Raw genomic sequence first — 21114 nt, 5'->3', positions numbered from 1 at the left:
TAATTTTTGTAAGTGGTATTGTGTCTCTCGTGAGTTAAAACAGAATAAATCAAAAGGACTACATTGGAGTTCACCAGTCAAAGTGAGATCAGATTAGACCTTATGTCACCAAGCATTGGGAAAACTGCTCATCTCTTCTTAGCACATCAAACCTGTCTGTGTACAAGCAACTGCAGCTCTGTGGAGATATAAAAATGTGGATCCGCATCCAATCCACATCCACTGGAAACAACGTGCATCCAATCCACAGTCTACTCCTTCCCTTTTTTGTGCTCTTCAGCAGCAAGCTCTCAGGAGGAGCATCTGTGGGGGGGGTGTCCAAGGGATGTTTGTCCACTCGGCCCTACTAAGCGCACCTACTGGGGAACAGGGTCAGGACGCTCCTGCGGTGGAGTGTGGTAGAGCACGGTGCTTGTCCCGCTCCAGCCCCACCTCCTCCTGGCATTTACCAGGGAGTGGGCTTGGGGAGCTCCTCTGGAGGACCGTGGCTGGGGCATGGTGTTTGCCCCACTCTGCTCCACCAGGAGCTTCTACCGAGGAGCGGAACAAGCACCCTGCCCTGACCACACGTCTCTCCAGGAGCTCCCTGAATCCAATCCCTGGTAAGCACTAAGCAGGATGGAGTGGGACAAGCACCTGTGTAGAGCCCTTTTTGTAGTATCTGAATCCGCTCCAATATCCACTCTACAAGTGACCCCCAGTTTGAAGCAACGGGTGCTCAAGAATTTGCTCTAACAAAATAGAGAGTAAAATAGCCTTTGATTTTTAGAAATATGCCTTTCCTAGTTTAATATAATGTCCTTATGTCAAATCTGCTATGTATGAAAATAGAAGACTTTCCAGGCACAAGGGAAAAGTCCCAGAAGGGCCTAGAGCATGAGCACCAGGAGATAAACTGATTTCTGATGCGCTTTCTTGGACTCAAAGACTACCTCAGGAAATGTAGACCGTACTGAGCATCAAGAAGGCCCACCAATGGGGCTGCTGCTGCTGCAGCAACAGCAATAGCAGTAGCCAGAGGCCTGGGCCCTTTAAATTGCAACCAGAGCCCCAGGCAGTGTGTGGTCCCCCTAGTCCCACCCCTTCTGCCTGAGGACCCACCCCTACCATGAGCCCAGTGTTTCCCCTCCCCACCACCTTTCCCAGGCCCTGGTGAAGTCTGTTGGCTGCCCTGATGTCAGATAGAGAGATTTGAAGGATCAGGAGCCTGAATTTGCAAACCCTTTCTCACATATGTAATCTCTTTTTATGCAACTGGTCTCACAGGTCAATGGGATTACTTGGGTGCATATGGGAGGGTCAGATGCCATGCTATATGATATTTAATATCAAATTAAGACCCTGATCAGCCTCACACCTATGAGCATCCTTATTAGAGCTGACATTATTGAAATTAGTTTTGAACCAAAAAAAGTGCTGTTTTCATTCAAATGGAAACATTTAAAAATGTTTTCAGTTTAAAATTTCATTTAAAATGAACAAAAACATTTTACCTTTGTCGACATTATTTTGTCATTTTCAGGACAGAACATTCTGATTTCCTTTTTGTTTTGTTATATTTCAGATTGGCGCTTTTTTTTGGCATTATTTTAAAATAAAAAATAAAAAATTAAAGGTCAAAAATCAGATTGAAAGCTCTGATTTTATCAAAACAAATGTTTCAGGAGATCTGAAGCAATGTTGTTGTTTTTTAACTATTTCATGGGAAATCTTTTTGTTGTCTTCCATTTCGGGATGAAGAGGAGGGAACAAGCAGAAATTGTGGAATTTCCTATGAACTGGAAAATTCATTTCCCTCCCAGCTCTAATGCTACCTTTACTATTGTGAATGGTCCCTTTGCTTTCATTTAGCACTACTCATAAAAGCAAAGCATAAGTGATTGCAGAGGGCCCAGTTTGGTATCAGATCAATATTGGGCCTGGGCAAATGGTACTAAAAGTATTTGCAAGAATTCGCTCAACTAAAATTAAAGAAATCGCATGTTGAGCTATTCTACCTGCTTTCCATGAACCTAAGATAATAAACAACTTTTTGTTCATGGGGATGTTTGTGGAAAGAAATCACACAAGTATTTATTCACATGAGGGGTATCTAGCAGCCATCTTAAAAGCTCTTTGTGGTTTGGGGAGTCATCCAGTCAGGGATAATAAAAATACCATGTAGCTTAACTGGCCAATTGCACAGAGGGAATAGTGACTTACATAAAGGGAAATAACCCAAGTAATAGTTGTTATAAATATTTACTTCATTTAATAACTCTGGTTCTTTCCCAAAGGTCGAGGCTCTTCCTAATATTTTTAAAAATTGAGCTTTGAAATTACTGAATGAAAAAGAGAGACAAATGTGTTGTGTTTATTGTGTTGTAGCTGTGTTGGCCCCAAGATATTAAAGAGATATTAGAAGTACTCTAGGTAGTATGAAAGTTTGTTTCTTTCACCAACAGAAGTTGGTCCATAAAAGATATTACCTGCCCACCTTGTCTTTCTACATTTTTTGGTTACATTGTTGTGAAAATTGTGTCCCATTTCCAAGAGACTCTGTAATATTTTATTGAGTTTCCAGTTACACATTTTCCAGTTGATAGATTCTCTCACTAAGATATGAACACACTGAAAGGTGGTATAGGGGAGATTTTATAAACAGTCTATAGGCCCATCATCTATGAAATGCTACCTCACTATTTCTGAGAAAAAAGATGCTTTGCAGTGTGCCTGCAAGACTAATGACAATCCAACTCTGGAGGATGAAGGAGGGTAGCACATTCCAGAGCTGAGGATATTTACAGAATTTGTTTTTGCATCCCTGAGCTTGCAGAATCTGACAGGATAAAACAAAGGTGGTTTTCAAGCCACTGTTGTAACCTCCAATATCCTAGTTACTTTAAATTCTGTTCTGCTTCTCCCAGTTCCCAATAGACCATGGGAAGCAGAAAACAGGCTTAGCACAGATCATTCCAGCTGCCCCCAACCCCTCCTTTTGGCTCACCTCCTCTCCTCCCTTCCCAGTCCTGGCCTGTCCCCAGCAAGTCTCTGAACCCAGGAGAAGAGGCAAAAATAGGAAAGTTACTCCAGCAGGTTTGCACCAGCAGGACTATTTCTGCCCCCAGAATGCTGCCAGAGCAGCTAAAGGGGCCATAGCCATGAAGTGAACTCTAATCAAGACACTAGATTATGGGCCTACTAGAACCTTCTTCCTCAGAAGATGAATGAATTGGCATTTAGTGCTTTAAAAAACAACTACCACCCTTTCCAGCTTCCAAAACTTCTGTTGATGCAGCAATCTATGCCACTGGATACAAACTACTGTGCAAAGTAATTGCCAAATGCTTACATAAACACATAAATAAGACAAATAAATTTATTTTCATTATTCATATTTTCCGCTCGTTCCTTCCTTCTTATTTATGCTTTAAACAACATTTACCGTAAATATAACGATATAAAAAAAATGCCTGCTGTGGACAGAAAGATGATCAAAAAAGCTCTGATACAGAGCAATTCATGTTTCTTCTTTACAATCACTAACGAATCTAAACTTGAGCCATGTTATGTTCCCATGTGAGTGATAAGCAATGATTTATTATGAAGTGTCACGAAATCGGAATGCCATACAGTGAGACATGAGCTAGTGGAAAATGTGTTCCCTGTTTCCCAACCTCATTACTCAAAGATGCAGTGTCCCTTTCTCCAAGTCTAATTTACCTGGCTTTTCAAGGCACTTTATTTGCAAAGGAAACACACGGCGAATGAAATGTCTGACCCTGGCTAGCCTTGATGCCCACCAATATCTCCAAATACATTATAATACTGGGCATTGGGCCTTCCTGGAACCAAAAAATACGGTCAGGTTTTCAGCCCCTAAAGATATTACTCAAAAAGCAATTGCTTAGGGTAGCAACATCTATTGTCTCATCAGCGCTGTCAGCGCATGAAAAGGAAATAAAGCAGGCATGTGAGGAGGAGTCAAAAGGAGAAGTTTTCTTTATGCTTGTGGGCTTTCTCGTATTCTCTAATGATTCCCTTCTCCCCACGATCCTAATTCAAGCAACTGGCATGTGTTATATTTTCCAGATAAATCAGCAGTGGAGAAGCATGTGCAGGTCTGGCATACAGTGTCGGTGATTTAACTTGTATTTGCTCAAAAGCCAGCCAGCACACCGACTATATTTTTAAAATGGGGCAGTTTCTATGTGCAGGCTGCCTTCAAAAGAAAGAGGAAAGTAGTGTATTCTGCATTAAGGAATGTAGTCATCCCCCCTTACTGCTGACTTGTTCATCCCACAGAATGTAATCTGAAGAGACAAGGTGAGTGATTTAAGAAGTCTTCCAGATGCCTATTTAAAGTTTACAGGGTGGGATTCACAAAGGTATTCAGGCAACTAGCTGCCTTGGTGAGTCCCAGCCTAAGAACCTGATCCTGCAAACATCTGAGCCCAGCAAGGCCATTTGCCAGGGTAAAGTTGAACACACATGTAAATGTTTGAAGAATCAAGAGCAGTGCTATGGAGCACGTGAGCCACGTCAATAATCACTGCTGACTTCCTGACGGATTGTGGTTTGAATGGGCTGGGAATACCAAACATAGAAGTCTGTGTGAGGAGACCATGAATAGAAGTAAAAAGTTTCATTTCAAAAGTAAAACTTGCAAATTTCAGCTTTGGGCTGGATTTGAAAAAAAAGATCTCATCAATGTAGTTGTGCAAGTATTTAAAATAACAAAGTGTTATGTTGAAGTTTTCTTGTTTTGAAAATACCTACTCATTCTGTTACAATGAAACATTTTGAGAACCCTACTGAAAAAAAGAACTATTAAACTGACCAAAATTCACAACATTCATGGCAAACTCGTGTTCTCTGAACTTAAGCAAGTCCTTCCACATACAAAATTTCTAGTGATTTTCAGGGATGTTTTCATATTTTACAGTGACAGCTGGCAGCAATTTCTATCATGGCAGAAAATGTTAATATTATCAGAAGAAAAGTAGCTAGAATTTGACCTTACATAAAATGTTCTGCAACTTACATAATTTCACAAACTTTTAAAAAATGTTTATGCTAAATTTTTGTGACACAAACTCAGTTTTTTCACAGCACTGACAATGTCTGCTTTTCCAAAGAAATAGGCATGTGGTGCTCCATTTTGAGCTATTGTGAGCAAACTTGGAAATAAGAAGAACTTTACACAGCAAACTGTGGGTGACAGAAAAGAGGGAGAATATTGTTCTTATAATTTTAGGGTATGTCTACAAGGTCCTGAATCTCAGATTCTAAATCAACTGAGTGGGATTTGTGGCACTCAGGCTGTAAGGCAATAAATAGCAGTGGAAACATTCCTGGTTAGGCTCGAGTCCATGCTCTGAAACCTGACGAGGAGGGCGGATTTCAGATTCCCATGTCGAATGTCTACACTGGTATTTTTAAATCTGCAGCTCGAGTCCCAACAGCCCAGTCTAATTCACCTAGGCTCTGAGACTTGGCGCTATGGGTTCTTCCATGCAGTGTAGACATAACCTTTGTTAAAACTTTTCACCAGACCTTATCACTGTCTGCAAACATCCTGGTCAGAGGGAGAGATCAGGAAAAAAAATCTACATTTCCCTCAAATTTCACTTTTCAATCTCTTTGTGCTCCCCTACCAGTGTCATATCTGAGTTCCTCACCTTCTTTAATGAATTTCCTCATCACAACCCTGTGACATAGGGTAGTACTATTATTCCCATATTACAAATGTGGAAATGAAAGGAATTCATGGGAAGTAGGCACCTAAATAGCTTTGGAGGATCCGGGCCTAAGTGACTTGACCATGGTCACACAACAAAACTGTGGCAGAGAAGGGACTTGAACCCCCCCACACCACCCAAAATCCTAGTGCCTGAACTCTCTGGCCTCCCTTCCAGTTTGCCTTTGTAATTCATCTTTAAAATATACTCCTGGCCTGAGCTGCTTATCGTAGTTCAAAATTTAGCATGTCAGGGGAACTTTTTGGTGCAGTACTTCAGTTTGTACTGTATAGCCCATTAAATTAATACCAACACTTTGACTGGAGTATGAGGTCTAACGTAAAGCACCCAGAAAAGGCCACAATTTGCCTGTGACCTACTTGGACAGTTACTAAAAACACAGAATTCAACTTATCATCCATATTTTCAATGCAGCTGCCAGCAACCAAGTATGTTCCAGAGAGGGCAGATGGTGCACCGTACTATGAACAATTTAATTTTTTAGAAAATGCAACAACTAGCCAAAGAGTCACATTTTTGTCTCTAGGAACATGCTGTCAATAACATGTGCTCTTGAATATACCACAAAATGTGTGACTATGCCTTATTTATGGAAACAACAAATAAAATACAAAGCAACATAATTTAATTTCAAGTGTGTGATCCTTCCACACACGTCTTTCCTGTATAGAAGTGATTAGGAGAGATTTGTTACATGTCAAGGTATTTCTTTAGCTGTGCCTGTTAGATGTCAGGAGTATTTTTCTTAACTTATTAACTAGGGGGCTGTGCCCTCTGCTCGCTATGCTCACCATCCCCCTCTCCATGGTTACCCCAGTCTGCATGTAGTACTCCTCGGCCAGTGAGAAGCATGTGTTGGTGTCCACAATGGCTACATGGAACGTGGCATTCATGAACTCGGGAATGCAGAACTGCAGCTACCTCGGTTGCCCACTATGCCACGACAACTTTGCCTCATGCCCATCCCTTCAGCGCCCCTCCACCCACTGTGCCTTGCTAGCCTCTTCCCCCGTGCCTGCCCCAGCAGTGCCTTCCGCCCTCTACGTCATCTTTTCCTCCCTGTACCCACCCAGTCCCTGCAGAACACCCTGCCTGCTGCACCCAGACAACCTCTCCACGTGACCAGCCCATTTAGTGCCCCCTGCCTGCCCTTCCCCATGAACAGCTCCTGCAGTGGCCCCCGACTGCTCCGTCCTCTGGCTCTTCCCGTGCCTGGGCCCTGGAGCGCCCCCCACTTGCTGCCTCCTGCCAGCCCCACCCCAAGCCTGCCGGTCCTTAGTATATCCTCTACCCCCCTAACTGCTCCCCAGCTCAGCAGCCCGGCTGCCAGAGAGGGCTGGGGTAAGGCCACAACACACCAGCCCTGGCTCTGTCATAGCACGGTAGCCCCAGCTCTCCACATGGCTGCTCGGGAGGGCTGGGCTGGGACTGGGTGGGGCTTGGCTCCAGGGATGGGGCCTCAGGTGGAAGGGGTGGGCTGGGGCTTGACTTCCCCAACTGGGCTTTTACTTGCCCATGCCTACCCCTCCCCCCCCCAGCCTATGGATGTTGATGACTTCATGAAGTCATCTTGTCATCCCATAGGCGGAGAAAAATTTTATACATAGAGAAAGACTAGCATTTGTATTGTGATGGCAACTAAAGGATCCAGAGGAGACCAGGTTTCATATCCCATCCCCTTTTAAGTCAATGGCAAAACTTCTACTGACTTCTGTGAGGCCAAAATTTCACCCCAGACTCCAGTGAACAAAGTATTGTCCAAACACACTGGCCCCCAAAATTTGCAGTCTAAACAGACATATCAAGCAAAAGTTGGGAAGAGAAACAGAGTCAAAAAGGGGAAGTGAAGTGGCCCCAAACCATTCACAACAGGCCTAGACTTTCTGACTCCAGCTCAGTGCTCCAGCTTCTTCATGACTAGAAGCTGACAAAGAACTTACTGGATTCTGTAAACTTGTCTGGTCATAAATGTCCTAGTTCAGTAAAGAACTTAAGCAGACACCTTAAAAGCTTTGCTGAATCAGGGTCAAAGTGGGGAAAAGCTACAGCCTGTGAGATAAAAGCAAAGCTTACACAGAAAAAGAGACTCAGAAAAAGGAAGAGAAAAAAATTAAATCAGATACATTTCCAGAAGATTATTTATGCTTGCAGTTAATAGGCCAGACCTTAGCTGGTGTAAAAAATCAGCATAACTCTATTAACCTTACCAGAGAAATGGTGATTTCCAAACTGAGGATCTGGCCATGATATATAATTGTGATGATCTTGCTATTGAAATAGCCTCTAGACTTTTGTCCATGTTTCAGCCTCTTAAAACTGTATTTTCTAGAAAGATTCTTCTCAAATGGATGCTACTTTAATGTCCTTTAAGTGTCTTCCAAATGTAGCTTCCTTAATCCTGATCAACAAAAACTCAACATCCTCCAGGCCTTTGTTGTCCATAGCATCATTTCTGTACAGACTGAGGTATTCCAGTATCTTTTAGGCTATAGAACAAATTTATCTTCCTTTGTCTTGTCACTCATTCTGACACAATTATATCATGGACAAACACTTTTTTAAGTAAAGGATGCCAAGTGCATTTCCCATTATTCTCTATGTGTGTGATGTCTCAAAGGTTTAATATCCAAGGTCCTCCTGTCTACTCCACATGGGGTATGTCTAAACTACATGGCTCTGTCGACGGAGCCATATAGATTTGTTTGCTCAGCAAAGGGAAATGAAGCTGCTATTTAAATAATCACAGCTTCATTTAAATTTAAATGGCTGCCCCGCTCTGCCGATTAGCTGTTTGTCGGCAGATCGGGGCAGTCTGGACGCTCCCCTGCTGACATGAAAGCCCTTTATTGACCTCCCCGGTAAACCTCATCCTACGAGGCATAACGGGGAGGTCGATAAAGGGCTTTCAGGTCGGCGCGGGAGCGTCCAGACTAGCGCGCTGAGCCGACAAACAGCTGATCAGCTGTTTGTTGGCTCAACGCGCCTGCCATTTAAATTTAAATGAAGCCGCAATTATTTAAATCGTGGCTTCATTTCCCTTTGCCAATCAGCCTAATCTACATGGCTCCATCGATGGAGCCATGTAGTTTAGACACACCCATGGAGACTAAAGATCTGGTGAAATTGTTTATGACAGCGGTGAGTTTCCAGGGCTGCCATAATCAGAGGTGGGAGGGAGTGACTGTAGCTGAGTGTACTGGAACACTGCTTGCTCTTCTTCCCCTTACGATCAGGGAGTGCGGGGAAAGTATGCAGATTGTTTGCATTCCGTTCACTCCCAGCTGGTGAGGGGATAGAGCAGAGGAGTAAGTGATGTAAGTCCTGTACTTTTCCCTCGCTCCCTGATAGTGAGGATAAAAGGACGAAGAGCAAGCAGTGGCCCAATACATGTGGCTGTCACCCCACCCCACTCTCCAAAATGGCAACCTTGGTGAGTTACCCTCATATCCTTCACCAAAATGTCACCTCTCCTCCTACTCTTCTGAGGGGGTTACAGAGCAGTTGGTTGCCACTTCGACTGTGTATGTAATGTAGTTCAGAAGCACTAACGGAAACCTAAGAGGAAGTGCAATATAGGTCTGATCTCAATGAAATCATTGGGAGTTTCTCCATTGACTTCAGTGGGAGCTGGAACAGACCCTAAATGAAGTAAAATATTATTATAAAATATTGGCATTAATAATTATTATTTTTAAACCTTCACTATCTGTGCTGATAATACAAGAATTTCTGTTTTGTGAACTAAAATATGTCCTATGAAACTGTGGTTTGCTGTTAAATGCCCTTTCGTACGGCTACTCCTGCTGTTTGCCTTTATTATGGATATGCTGACAAAACTTAGATAGAGGAAATGCTTTGTATAATCAGCATAAATAATTTAAGGTAGCATATTATTTAGATTGACATACCTTCAGTTATAATTATGGATAACCATACAGCATTTAGAGTCTGTAATATTGTCATTAGTTGTCAAAAGAGTCTAACATCAAGCAACATTTATCCAGATGTCTTCTTTCTTATGAGTTGGATAATGTACATATGAACATGTATTCTTTAAGGAACAGATTTTTTTGCTGCCATGCAAATGTAACAAAAGTAGGTAAAAAAAATGACATCTAGAAATAATGTTTGGTAACCCCATAGAAATTGCCTGTGTTTTTCTGTAGTGCTGCAAATTAGCATCTTCTATCAGCTGTCTTAACACTATATAGGTCTGATCCAAAACTCATGGAAGTCAATGTCTCCCAGGAACTTAAATGGGCAGATCAGATCCTATCAAAACAAAGTATTAATTATTTAATTAATTATTATTAAACTGATAAAGCATTAATAAAACTATTTTAATAAAAGCCTGAACCTGTAAGGAAAAGCAAGGAAAGAGTTCAAGGTAAGAAGCACAGAAAGCATTGCCTATCATACCAGCTAGATGTAAACTGGAGTGCAATTAGCATAATTTTTGATTGGGGTGAGAGAGAAGCAGAAAAAGAGCAGTTTTTAGTGCATGGAACCGAAGGCAGTATAGGGTCTATGATGAACAGTTGAGCAGTTCTGGTTCCATCCAGCCACATACTTCCCTTTGCTACTGACAGATGGTTAACTGTCCTGTCCCAAACTGCAGACACACTGAAGAGCTGTTCTTCAAAAGGCTTTATGATGGGATTCAAAGGATGACAATGTGGGGGCGTTTGCTGTATGAGTAGGAAGATGCTTACTGGAAGGACTTTTGTGGCCTGAATATTTGCATTAATATAGATACAATGTTTTACATCTGTTGGGGACTTGATAATTAATGTTAAATATAAGCAGAGTCTAGGTATCTTTGAATCTGGTGCTTCTCATATGCTGCACAAGACCAGCATAGTGAATTGCACCAAAGAAATATTTAGATCACAATTAAAGTTACACATTTTACCTTTCTGGATATTAAATATGGAAGCACACTAACATGCCCAAGCAGCAATATAGTTTCCCTAACAAATACCATTTGAAAACCACCTATTATGCTCCAGTCTATTGTCAAGCTTTCTAAAGACTCTCAGTTCCTCTCTGATACTTGATATTGAAACACATAAACAATTACTTTTTTCATCATGTCTGCACTGCATGGCGATTCACACAAAACTGACTCAATTCCCAAAGTCCTGCTGCAGCCTGCACTGAAAGCAATATAAACTCAATCACAGATTCTCTAGAAGCATGTCTTCCATGATGCTGGCCAGTCTGGGGCCAATCCAAGACTGCTTCCTCAGCTTGTATGGGATATATACGCATCCTACACTGTAGATCTGAACACTGCCCTAACAAAAGGCTTAAATAGAGGGTCTCACAGGTGAGTTTCACTCTGGGTTAAATTTAGAAAATTTCTTCCAAAAAGCCTGATGCACAGGTCAGTACAGTCTGTGTACAGCATGTATATCTAGGGTCCTTTTTATTCCATGATTCTGCAACTGTACAATATGCCACAGAATCCACATCTTCCTTACTGCAGAATCTAAAGCTTGGCCTACATCTAAAACTGGTGACATCACTCTAGAGTACGAGAAATTCACAGTTAAGAGAGATGCAGTTAAGCTAACCTAAGTCCTGCTACAAACACCGCTAGGTTGACAAAAAATTCTTCTGTCAACCTAACTATTGCCTCAAGGGGGTGGATTTACTATCGCGATGAAAAGACCCCTTTCATCATTGCAGAAGCGTCTACACTACAATACTACTGCAGCATAGCTGCAGCACCATAGCTGTACCACTGTAGGACTTACTGTGTAGCCATAACCTAAGCTTTCATTTTTAAATAATTAGGTTTCTAGCCCTATTGTCTGTAACAAAACCCCTGAAAATGCAAAGTAGGTGTAAAAAAAAGGCAATGTTGTCCTTCAGACAAAAAGCAGCCTGAAGTCTCAGCCCTGCAAGGCATAAATGAAGTGTTAACTCTGAAATCTAAAGATACTATTTTAAAATGTTGGCGTTAACCATAGTATCATACTTACCCACAGTCTTGTCTGATGGGCCTTCTTGGGTACCCCACACATTGCTGCAATTTCCAGCTTCTCTCCTACCAACTTCTCCAGTGCAGTTCATCGCCCGTGAAAAACTCTGCATCCCTCAGAAAACTGAAAATATGGGGAGGATGTAAAATAAACTGAGTATCAAAATAAATAACATGGAGTCTACTCTATTGTTTGTAGTTTTCATTTTCATACTGAATTTCTTGAAAATCTCATACTATTTTTATTTAAATGAAGTTGCCTTTGGCTTTTCAGACTGTTGAGCCAAATTAAGGAACAATTCCACATAAGTTCATCCTGCTTGCTGTAGAACACATGGGCCTTGAATAATCTGTATATTTTTCATTAAAACGCATTTCTTGGTCCCTTGCTGATCCTTTTTTCACCCTCTGTCTGTATTGGATCACTCTACTTCAGTTTTCACCTTATTTTCCCATGGTTGTGCTTTTTGACTACTGGGTTGGGGTTTGTTTGTTTTTCCCCAGTCTCATGCTCCCAGGGCATAGGCCAAAATGCATTTAACTTGGAGTTAAACTTTTAAACCCACAACTTAAAATTGGGTAAAAGAAACACACTATCCCTAGCTAGAAGTCACAGCACAAAATAAGCCACTTAACATGGCCAATAGCAGAGGGATGGCAGAATATTTTGTGGATGGAAAAGCCACAGTTGTAGTGCTAATAAGGTGGGTCATGGGAAGAGAAATTTATTTCCAATGATAACCAAAAATAACATGATGATGGTCTCCAAGTTTAGAGGCAATGTGGACACCAAAATATTCATTCAGACTGGATCTCAAATCATCCCTTTATCAGAGTAACTCAAGGTCATTATATTGAACAGGTATGGCTCATCGCTAGAGAATGGCAAGTCTAGTGTATATTTGGGCCGTGCAGGATGATGGACTCAGTGGGCCAAATTCAGACATGGCAAAAGAGGCCATAATAACTCAGCCTCATTTGGAGCTACAGCCACTTAACCCAGGACACAAATGGATTTAATTATCTATTTCTTTTTGTCAATCTCTGTCTTCTGAGAGCCTATGACTTGTGCAGGGATGTCACAGAAACTGAAGCTGAGAAATCATTGAGAAAAATCTATATTTGATAAAACCTAAAATCATTATTTTAATTATATATTATTTTTATTATTATTATTATTATTTACAGGACAAATGCCTTAGTTCCAGCTCTCCAGCCCAGGCATCCTGCACTGAGCCCGTCTCCACACGTCACTCCACTCCTGACATTGAACTCCCGACAACCCGGACCGAGAAGACTGCCAAAAACACTCCAGCTATTCTTCTTCATCCTCACTAACAATTTGGTAATGAAGTATTGATTTCCACTCCCCTGCTTATGGACGATATTAGATTTTCATTGATAAACTGCACTGGGGCTGTCTAGTCTCCACTGTCCCTTTTTGCTGTCACTAAAACAAAGTGCCACTGAAGTAAGATAATGACTGAGAACACTGATGTACTTATTTCATCCATTTGTAATACTTGACAGGAAAAAAAAAAGTATACTTCTTCATAGTTTAATGTCCAAGTGTGCTACACAAGATGCCGTCACACTGGAAGCTTTGCTTTTCATGGTAATGTCCATTTCCTATTTATAACCCCTTTGGGATAGTTTGTCTAAAGGAAATGTTTCTATTCAGTGCAGCTATTACTGTTGCACCTGGGTTGCTCAATCCAGTCATTGCACTAGGGATCAATACATCACAGTAAGTAGAAGAATTATTAAGTTAAAACAGATTCTGAGCCAAAAAAACTCTGAACAATGTTAATCTTCTGTGCAAGTTGTTCAAATAATTATGCTTAACCAAGTTGCTGCCAAAGATTTGTTTAAAATGGATTATTTTCAGGTTGTTTTATTCCTCAGATATATTTTTTTTAATCTCCATTGCTGCATATGACAAGACATATGCAATGGAGTGATTTTTAAACAAAAGCACTATTGTTAGATTATTGAGCATATAAATATATATATATATATGCTCAATAATATATATATATATAAAAGAGCCAAATTCATCTCCATTACTGTCAATGGAATTACTTCAGATTTATGCTATTGTAAATGAGATCAGAATCTGGCCTTCATACTCTCTATTGGGCTTGTGTATTACTGCACAGCTTACTTTGAAATCAGCTGAAATCTAGTGGGATGGGAGGGGAGCACTTCAATTTAAAATTTGTTCCTGTAACTTTTTTCATTAAAACTTTGAGGTCCCAATTTTAATTTGTGGAATATTCATGCTAATAATGAGATCTAATTAAGACATCCATTAAAAGCCCGTTAAAGTTAATTTAACGTAAAAATTCCAATAGAACTGTATTAGATTTTCTCCATTAAATTAACGTTATGGATTTTTAACGGATGTCTTAATTATATATTATTATTAACGGGAATACTGTATTGCACAGATTAAAATCAGGTTCTAAGTCAACTCAGAAAAGGTTCCAGGATGTTTTAATATTACAAATCTCACATTACCTAGTGCACTGTATGGAAAATCAAGCTCATCAGATGCAGCTCTGTTTACTCTGAGCATTTGCTGCACAATGAAAGCAACCTGTAATAGACAAATTCATCACTGCATTTAAAGAATGAATTTCCTTATTCTCAAAGGACAAATAAGTCTGGATCAAGATGTACACTGCTACTCAGTTAGAGATGAAAGATTTAAAGTATGCTAGGCACAAAACTGAGATGTGGATCTTTCAAACAGAAGAGGGTGAGGGATTTGCTTTTTAATTATTTTAGTTAGATGATCAAGGAAAAAATAAAAATTCACCATGGCAAAATGAATCCAAATATAGTTATAATAGTCCTTATTTCCTATGCAGGATGGGCTATGTTGGAAATATTTGGGAAATTTTGATATGATCCCTAAACTCAAAATGGTGGGGGGAGGGCTTGTTATTTACCTCCTAGGAAAAGTGTTGCCCTTATGCCACATATAATAGCAAATTGCTTTTTTTATGGCATGCATAACGTAGATGGGAAAAAATATGGCGCTTGAGGGAAGGAGGGAAAAAGTAAATGAAGTTCCAGGAATGTCATTCTGAAGTAATGAGGCATGGACAGAAAATATACCCCTCACATCATCGGATTGAGATGGCAGTCGAAATAGCTTCATTGAAGTGTCAGCACTCATCCATCAATCAATCATCCACAAGGAAAAATAGCGACAGTACAACGGGGCGGCTTTTACGGGATTTACTCATGGGCATAGGGAATAGCAGCTCAAATGTAGTTCTGACATGAAAAGCAAGGTGCTGATATTATTTTTTATGATGGGAGGATCATAAAGTGAATTGAGAACAGTGAGGTCTGTCTTTGCTTAACCTATTCAACTGGAAATGAACGGAGCTCAACTGGAAATGAACAGAGACTTCAGATGGGTTAAGACTGAAGTATGCACCGTGCCAAGCACTGTCCATTGACAACAAAATTCTATTAAAGTGAAATCAATGCATTAGCATTGGGCTTCTCTGAAGCTGTTAAATTGCACAGTCCAGATCAGGGTTATTAAATGAAGTTATGTAAGGAGAGGGGGGTAGTCCCTGCAGTGTGAGTCCAGCAGGACCATCAAATTCCACTTTGGGGAAACAAGGATATTTCCAGCACTAAGAATTTTTTTCTTTTTTTTTTTTAATTAATCAATCAATGCAGCCATCCATTTTGTGACATAAATTACATTACTAAATATTAGGAGCTGGGGCCTGATCCTGTTCCCACTGCACTCAACTGGCAAAACTCCTAGTGACTTCTGACAGGCCTGATCCTCTCTTCACTGAAGCCAGTGGACATTTTGCCATTGAGTCTCACAGAAACAGGCTTTATATGTGCAACGTTTTTGCTGCCCTCCTTTCCCCCCCCCCTCCCAGTCTGTCATGCCTGGACTACCCTCCTTCCCTCCAGCAGACCTTAGCCTTCAGCAAGGAGACATGTAAAATGAGGCATCTGTAGCAACCAAGTAATATAACATGCACTCTAATATAAATTAGGCTGACATACAATCATGTTGGGACCAATAGGTGCTAATAGAAAAGAAAAGTCACCGCTTTCTCTAGTGGAAGGTCTGTGTTCTCTTTTCTACAGGGTGCATGCACCCTCTCCTTGTTTTATTTATTTAATTTATCTTTATGGTCAGTAACAGGTTGCTGAGGGTATGAAAAGATTTTAAAACGCCTGTGGGGAATTTGGGGCCAGAGAGGGAGTTTACAAGAGTAGTGCCATCATTCCTCAGTGCAAATTTACAACAGCTTGACCATGTCACAGGGACCCGAATGATCTGAATCCGTCGGACCGGATTCTCAGCTAAGATAAATCTCCATAGCTCCTTAACTATGCAAGTTTACACCAGAAGAAGAGCTGGTCTAAAGATCACGAAAAAAGAATCAACAAGAGCCAAGAAAACAGAGCCTGAATTATTTCAAGAGAACTAGGTACTGCATAGTTCCATGCTGGAACAGCTGCTTCACTTAGAATCTGGCTACAGATCTCTATTACACCATTCTAAACCATATTATTTTACCTACATTCCTGTCCTTTGGGAGATTTTAGATATACTTTTTTTAATGAAGAGACTTTTTTTTACAATAAGATATATATATATATATATATATGAAAATAAACATCTCTTTCTGTATCTGATGCAGGATGAATTGATAGTTTATCTGTCACATTAATCAGATAACACAGAAAATCATTGCATCTTTTCTCTGTCGCATTTATTCAATATCTATCGTCCTGACTTTTATTCTTATTGGAGATCATCAAAACAACTAAAAACCGGGTGATCAAACAGCCAAATATTTATGATTTGTGTCTTTGCTTATTAACATGTGGCATATCCATACACCATGTATCCAAACTGTTTGTGCTCTAGCAGTGCCATAAAGGAGTAAGAATTGCTATCCTTTCTGTATGGTTTTGCAAGGTTTATTCAGAAACTGTAGCCCCCTTTCAGCTACTGTACATGTCAAAATAAGCCAGTCATGCCTTTAAAATATATTTTTTAAAAGGCAGTGTGAAACTAGCAACTGCTTATTCCCTAAAATATGAGAATGGAAAGTGTTCAGCACTTTTGTAAATAAGGATCTAATTGTCCAGGCACTGAGCAGTGGAGGACATTTAGCTTTAAAAAGTGTCTATTGTTAGTTCAATTACAATTTTTTAAAAAAAACTTTGAAAATCAGCTAACAAACATACCCAGTAATTACTTGTCAATGCAACTTCATAAGGATTTTTATTACCTACTTGTAAAAGTAGTTATAAGACTGACCTCACTGACTCCTTTAGTGATCAAGGAGGATATAAGCCGTCATTTTAAAAATCAATAATTGTATATTAACACAGGGGATGAGGTTCCAAGGAGTTTTTACAAGTCATTGTGTCAACTCTCATACATTTATAAGGCAAGGATTATTTTCTAGTGTTGTCTTTTTCCCCCAATCATTTTTAATAAACTATAATAATAAAGTGCCATATATAGGCATATAAACCAAGCCATTAAAACCAAAGGTTCATTTGATAATTTAGAGGAGGGTATTAGCATTAAGAAATAAGGCTTAGGAGAATGGTGCATGGGGCTCTGGGAGAAAGCAAGATGAGGTCTAGAAAGCTTTGTGTGGTTAAAGAAAAGGTGTTAGAAGTGCCTGAGGCAAAGCTTCAGTGAGGGGGGCTAGACACAGCTCAGAGAGGATCTGGCTTATACAGAGCTCACCTGTTGTTGTTAAAAACAACAACAACAAATGGTCTGGTAGCACTTTATAGACTAACAAAACATGGAGATGGTATCATGAGCTTTTGTGGGCACAACCCACTTCTTCAGATGACTGGAAGAACCCGTCATCTGAAGAAGTGGGCTGTGCCTATGAAAGCTCATGATACCATCTCCCTGTTTTGTTAGCCTTTAAAGTGCTACCAGACCATTTGTTGTTTTTTTCTGTACAGACTAACTAGGCTGCCCCCTGCAGTTGTTGTTATTAGTTACCAAGGGCTCAATTCTGTCCAGTGCTGAGCACCTCTGAAATGGCTTATGAACCAGCCAGAGCAGGAGCACTGCCTGGGATGTTATGTTGAAATGGCATTTGGCAGGAAAATGGATCAGAGGAGTGAAAAAATGTCATTTTTGTCAACATTTTTTAACCAGCTCAAGATGCAGCCATAGTCCCCTACCCAGCTGCATGGAGGAAGGTCGGGGTGAAAAAACATCTCTGCCTCCTCACCTCCCTGCATGCCACCCTGCTTCCTACTACAAACCTCACTGCAAAGGATGTAGCTGTGCCCAGTATAAATAGCTCTGGGGAGCATTTGTCTTTTGCCTTCACAAACAGATGAATGATGCAATTTATATTTAAAACTCCCTCAATAAAGACAATATTAATCACAGATTCCAAATCAATACCACACAATTACAATAGGGTTTAAAGGCCATCAGTCACCTTGCAGGGAAATTGACATAACCACCTCCTAAACAGGTAAATGTATATGTTGAAATAGTACTATTACCCTGTAGCATGTTCCCCCTATACTTGCAATAGCCTGACATGTAACCTGACATATTATTTCTGCTCCTTGTGATTCTATATACTCACATACCCAGACCCTCTGGCCTCAGTTCTCTGAGTTTCCTATTGCAAAGGACCTGTAGATTGGTTTCAATGTGGCTTTTGAAGAAAGCCATAGTAAGTGTAGTGAGATTCTGTGGGCATAACTTTCCTGATAAGTACCTTTACCTGATAACTATTGCAAATTATGGGGGAAATGCTAAGTTTTAAAATAAATGCTAATAATTTCCTGTTGAAAATGCATAGGAAGATATTAACATGCCAATTTCTTTTTCTTAATGTACATAGTTCTTCTGAAATATTTACACAGAAAGTGACATCTGTAAATTCAGGCAAATATTTGTCCTGACTCCTTGGGTTTTTTTGCCGAGAAAAAGAGAAAGTAAAATTGCTGGATTTCGAGACTTATGAAGTAGCTAAACAATTAAAAAAACATGCACTTTAAGGTAGATTTCAGTTTACATTCCATCAAACTAAGGGCCTGATCCAACATCATGTGGCGTCAAAAGTTTTTCTACTGATTTTAATGGGCACTGGTTCAAGCCTGTAAAGGAATAATTCCAGAATTTAACTCTTCCTGATATTTTTTATTCACGTAATAGTTGATCTTATTCATGGACACACAATTTAGGATTTTGTCCATACTCTAATCCCCTTCAATGATATAGGGTTGGTTGGTTGGGTCATTGGTTGGATGGTTGGTTGGTTGTGTTTTGTAATTGTTTTAAATAAGATCAGTCAGAATAAGGACTGTCAAAACATTTGTGTGAATTAATGTAAATCCCAGACAGAGGTCCTATATCCAATGGCTGAGAACTGAATTTCAAATATTGTTTAGAATCAGCTAAGACCGATTTAGTTTTAGCCATGGTAGACAAAACCAAGCCATATTTCAACCAACTTTTACAATTATGGGACAGATTCTGAGCTCATTTATATGACTACAAATCCAGAGTAGCTCCTTTGAAGTCAATACAGTTATTTTAGATTTACAAGGGCATAAGATCAGAATGAAGCTCTGCTATTTCTATACTTGTTTTCTTAACATACTAAATGGTGTTTAAAACACCTTCATCAAATGCAGTTCCCAGCCCATGTCAGATAGCATCTGCTTGGTTTAGATTTACAAAGTTTACTGGAATAGCTATGTCAGTTACAAATATAATTTTTTTTATGACATGGTTACACCAGTAAAAGTCTGAACGTAAAAATATAACTGTGCATTTTATTTTGCTTCACTTAACTGGAATAAACAATGTTAGGCCTGTCTACACTAGGACCTTAGTCTGAAATTAGCCCCCCAAGGTCCATTTTGTAAGTGATACGTCCACACTACCAACCCTGTTATTCTGGAATAAGGGGATTCAGAATTCGAACTCCCTAGTCCTGCTTTTCATGAGGAATAACACTATTCCTGAACTTATAGGTCCAAAATAATGTTAGTGTGGATGCTCCGGTGCCACCAATTTGAATTTACTGGCCTCCAGGAGGCCTCCTGTAGCTCCCCAAAGTGCTTCCTGGGGCTCTGAGTGCGAGGTAATGCGTCCCCATTAACATAGCCTGCCTCTTACTACATTCAATTCTTCCCTGTAGTGAAGACACAGAACTTAGAATTTGTAAAATTGGGTGCCCAGACATGGAGCTTAGTAAATTCAGACGACATCTAGTATAGACATGGCCTCAGTATAAATACTTTTTATACTGGTATAACTGCATCTACACTAGGGGTTATTGTGTTTGTTTGGTTGGTTGGTTTTTTTGCTGTTTTATCTATGTTGGCCAAACTTTTAGAGACAGACAAAGCCTAAAGTAAAGCTGCTTTTTGTGCTAAGTATCTATTCAGTATTTTATTCTGAGAGTATTTTAAAAAGTAAAGTAGCTGTTCCATCATACTTATCAAGCAAAATAAACTCCAACTTCCAGCTCATCTTCATTCTCAGCTTGCAAAATACCCTGCTGGAAAAAAACAGGCTAAATATGAATCCTAACAAGTCACACATTGTTTCTACCTAAGTTAGATTATCTACCTGTGTAATCCTTCCTTCTCCCCCCCCCCTTTTTTTTTAAGTACTGTACAGGTAACAATAACTTTCATTAAACATTCCAGAGGAGATGGCAGGAAAATGACCAATGTTCTGCTTTTAAAAATAAACAAAAATCTTGCAAAAATACAAATATATTGCAATGTGGTGTCTGAATTAGCTTGAAATACAAATCCACAGTTGGGTATCAGCCCCAAGTGAAGAGTTGTATTTACAGAACTTAAACAGCCGTGCAATTATGTCTCAAATGTGAAAGATTTGTATGGTAATGTTTTCACGTACTAAATGGTCCATGTAACATTCAGGAATTACATATCTCTCTATAGCTATGTAGATAGCAGCAGATAGATATAGATAGCTATGTAGCTGTAGACAGAACTCTCAATATATATGCATTTACATGCAATATGCATATATATATAAAAAGCATGCAATCATTCTGAGGCTGTGCACTATTTGCACCAAGCAAAAACTGCAGGAATCTTCAGGGCATACAATGCAGTATTTTGGCTTTATAATGCAGCAAATGCTGGAATGTGCAATACAGGTTGCAAAAGCCGACAAGCTAAACAGTTTTTATTTGGCTCAGGGTACTTAACTGTCATATCTCTGGTACAATATACCTTTTTGTCTAGTACATAGCCATCACTTATTAATCCCATTCTTTGTGTTTTTTCCCCTAATGTCTTGAATAAGTCAGCATGAATCATAAATATCCATTCCTATTTAAAATAATGGAG

At 39.8% G+C, this 21114-nt stretch overlaps 2 protein-coding genes across 8 annotated transcripts in view; one reads left to right on the top strand and one right to left on the bottom strand.

Annotated features, from left to right (window-relative positions):
• Positions 1–15416, top strand: part of TSHZ2 (teashirt zinc finger homeobox 2) — a 301375-nt gene extending 285959 nt beyond the window's left edge. For all 3 annotated transcript variants that reach the window (XM_006129419.4, XM_075901183.1, XM_025187906.2), the window contains exon 3: positions 12916–15416. The gene's annotated coding sequence lies outside the window, so the exon portion shown is untranslated. The remainder of the gene's footprint in view (positions 1–12915) is intronic.
• ZNF217 (zinc finger protein 217) overlaps positions 1–21114 on the bottom strand; it is a 101458-nt gene that overhangs the window by 17325 nt on the left and 63019 nt on the right. The window contains exons 6-7 of one of the 5 annotated variants that reach the window (XR_012896513.1): positions 20231–20288; positions 11773–11852 (exon numbers count right to left, since the gene is read on the bottom strand). The gene's annotated coding sequence lies outside the window, so the exon portion shown is untranslated. Of the gene's footprint in view, positions 1–11772; positions 11853–20041; positions 20289–21114 lie in introns of those variants that run through there. The other 4 variants (XR_012896515.1, XR_012896514.1, XM_014576699.3 and 1 more) reach the window with 4 other exon arrangements.

The sequence above is a fragment of the Pelodiscus sinensis genome, chromosome 18 (genome assembly GCF_049634645.1).
Source record: "Pelodiscus sinensis isolate JC-2024 chromosome 18, ASM4963464v1, whole genome shotgun sequence".
In the NCBI taxonomy this organism is placed as follows: domain Eukaryota; kingdom Metazoa; phylum Chordata; order Testudines; family Trionychidae; genus Pelodiscus; species Pelodiscus sinensis.
This window is presented reverse-complemented; position numbering and strand designations above follow the sequence as displayed.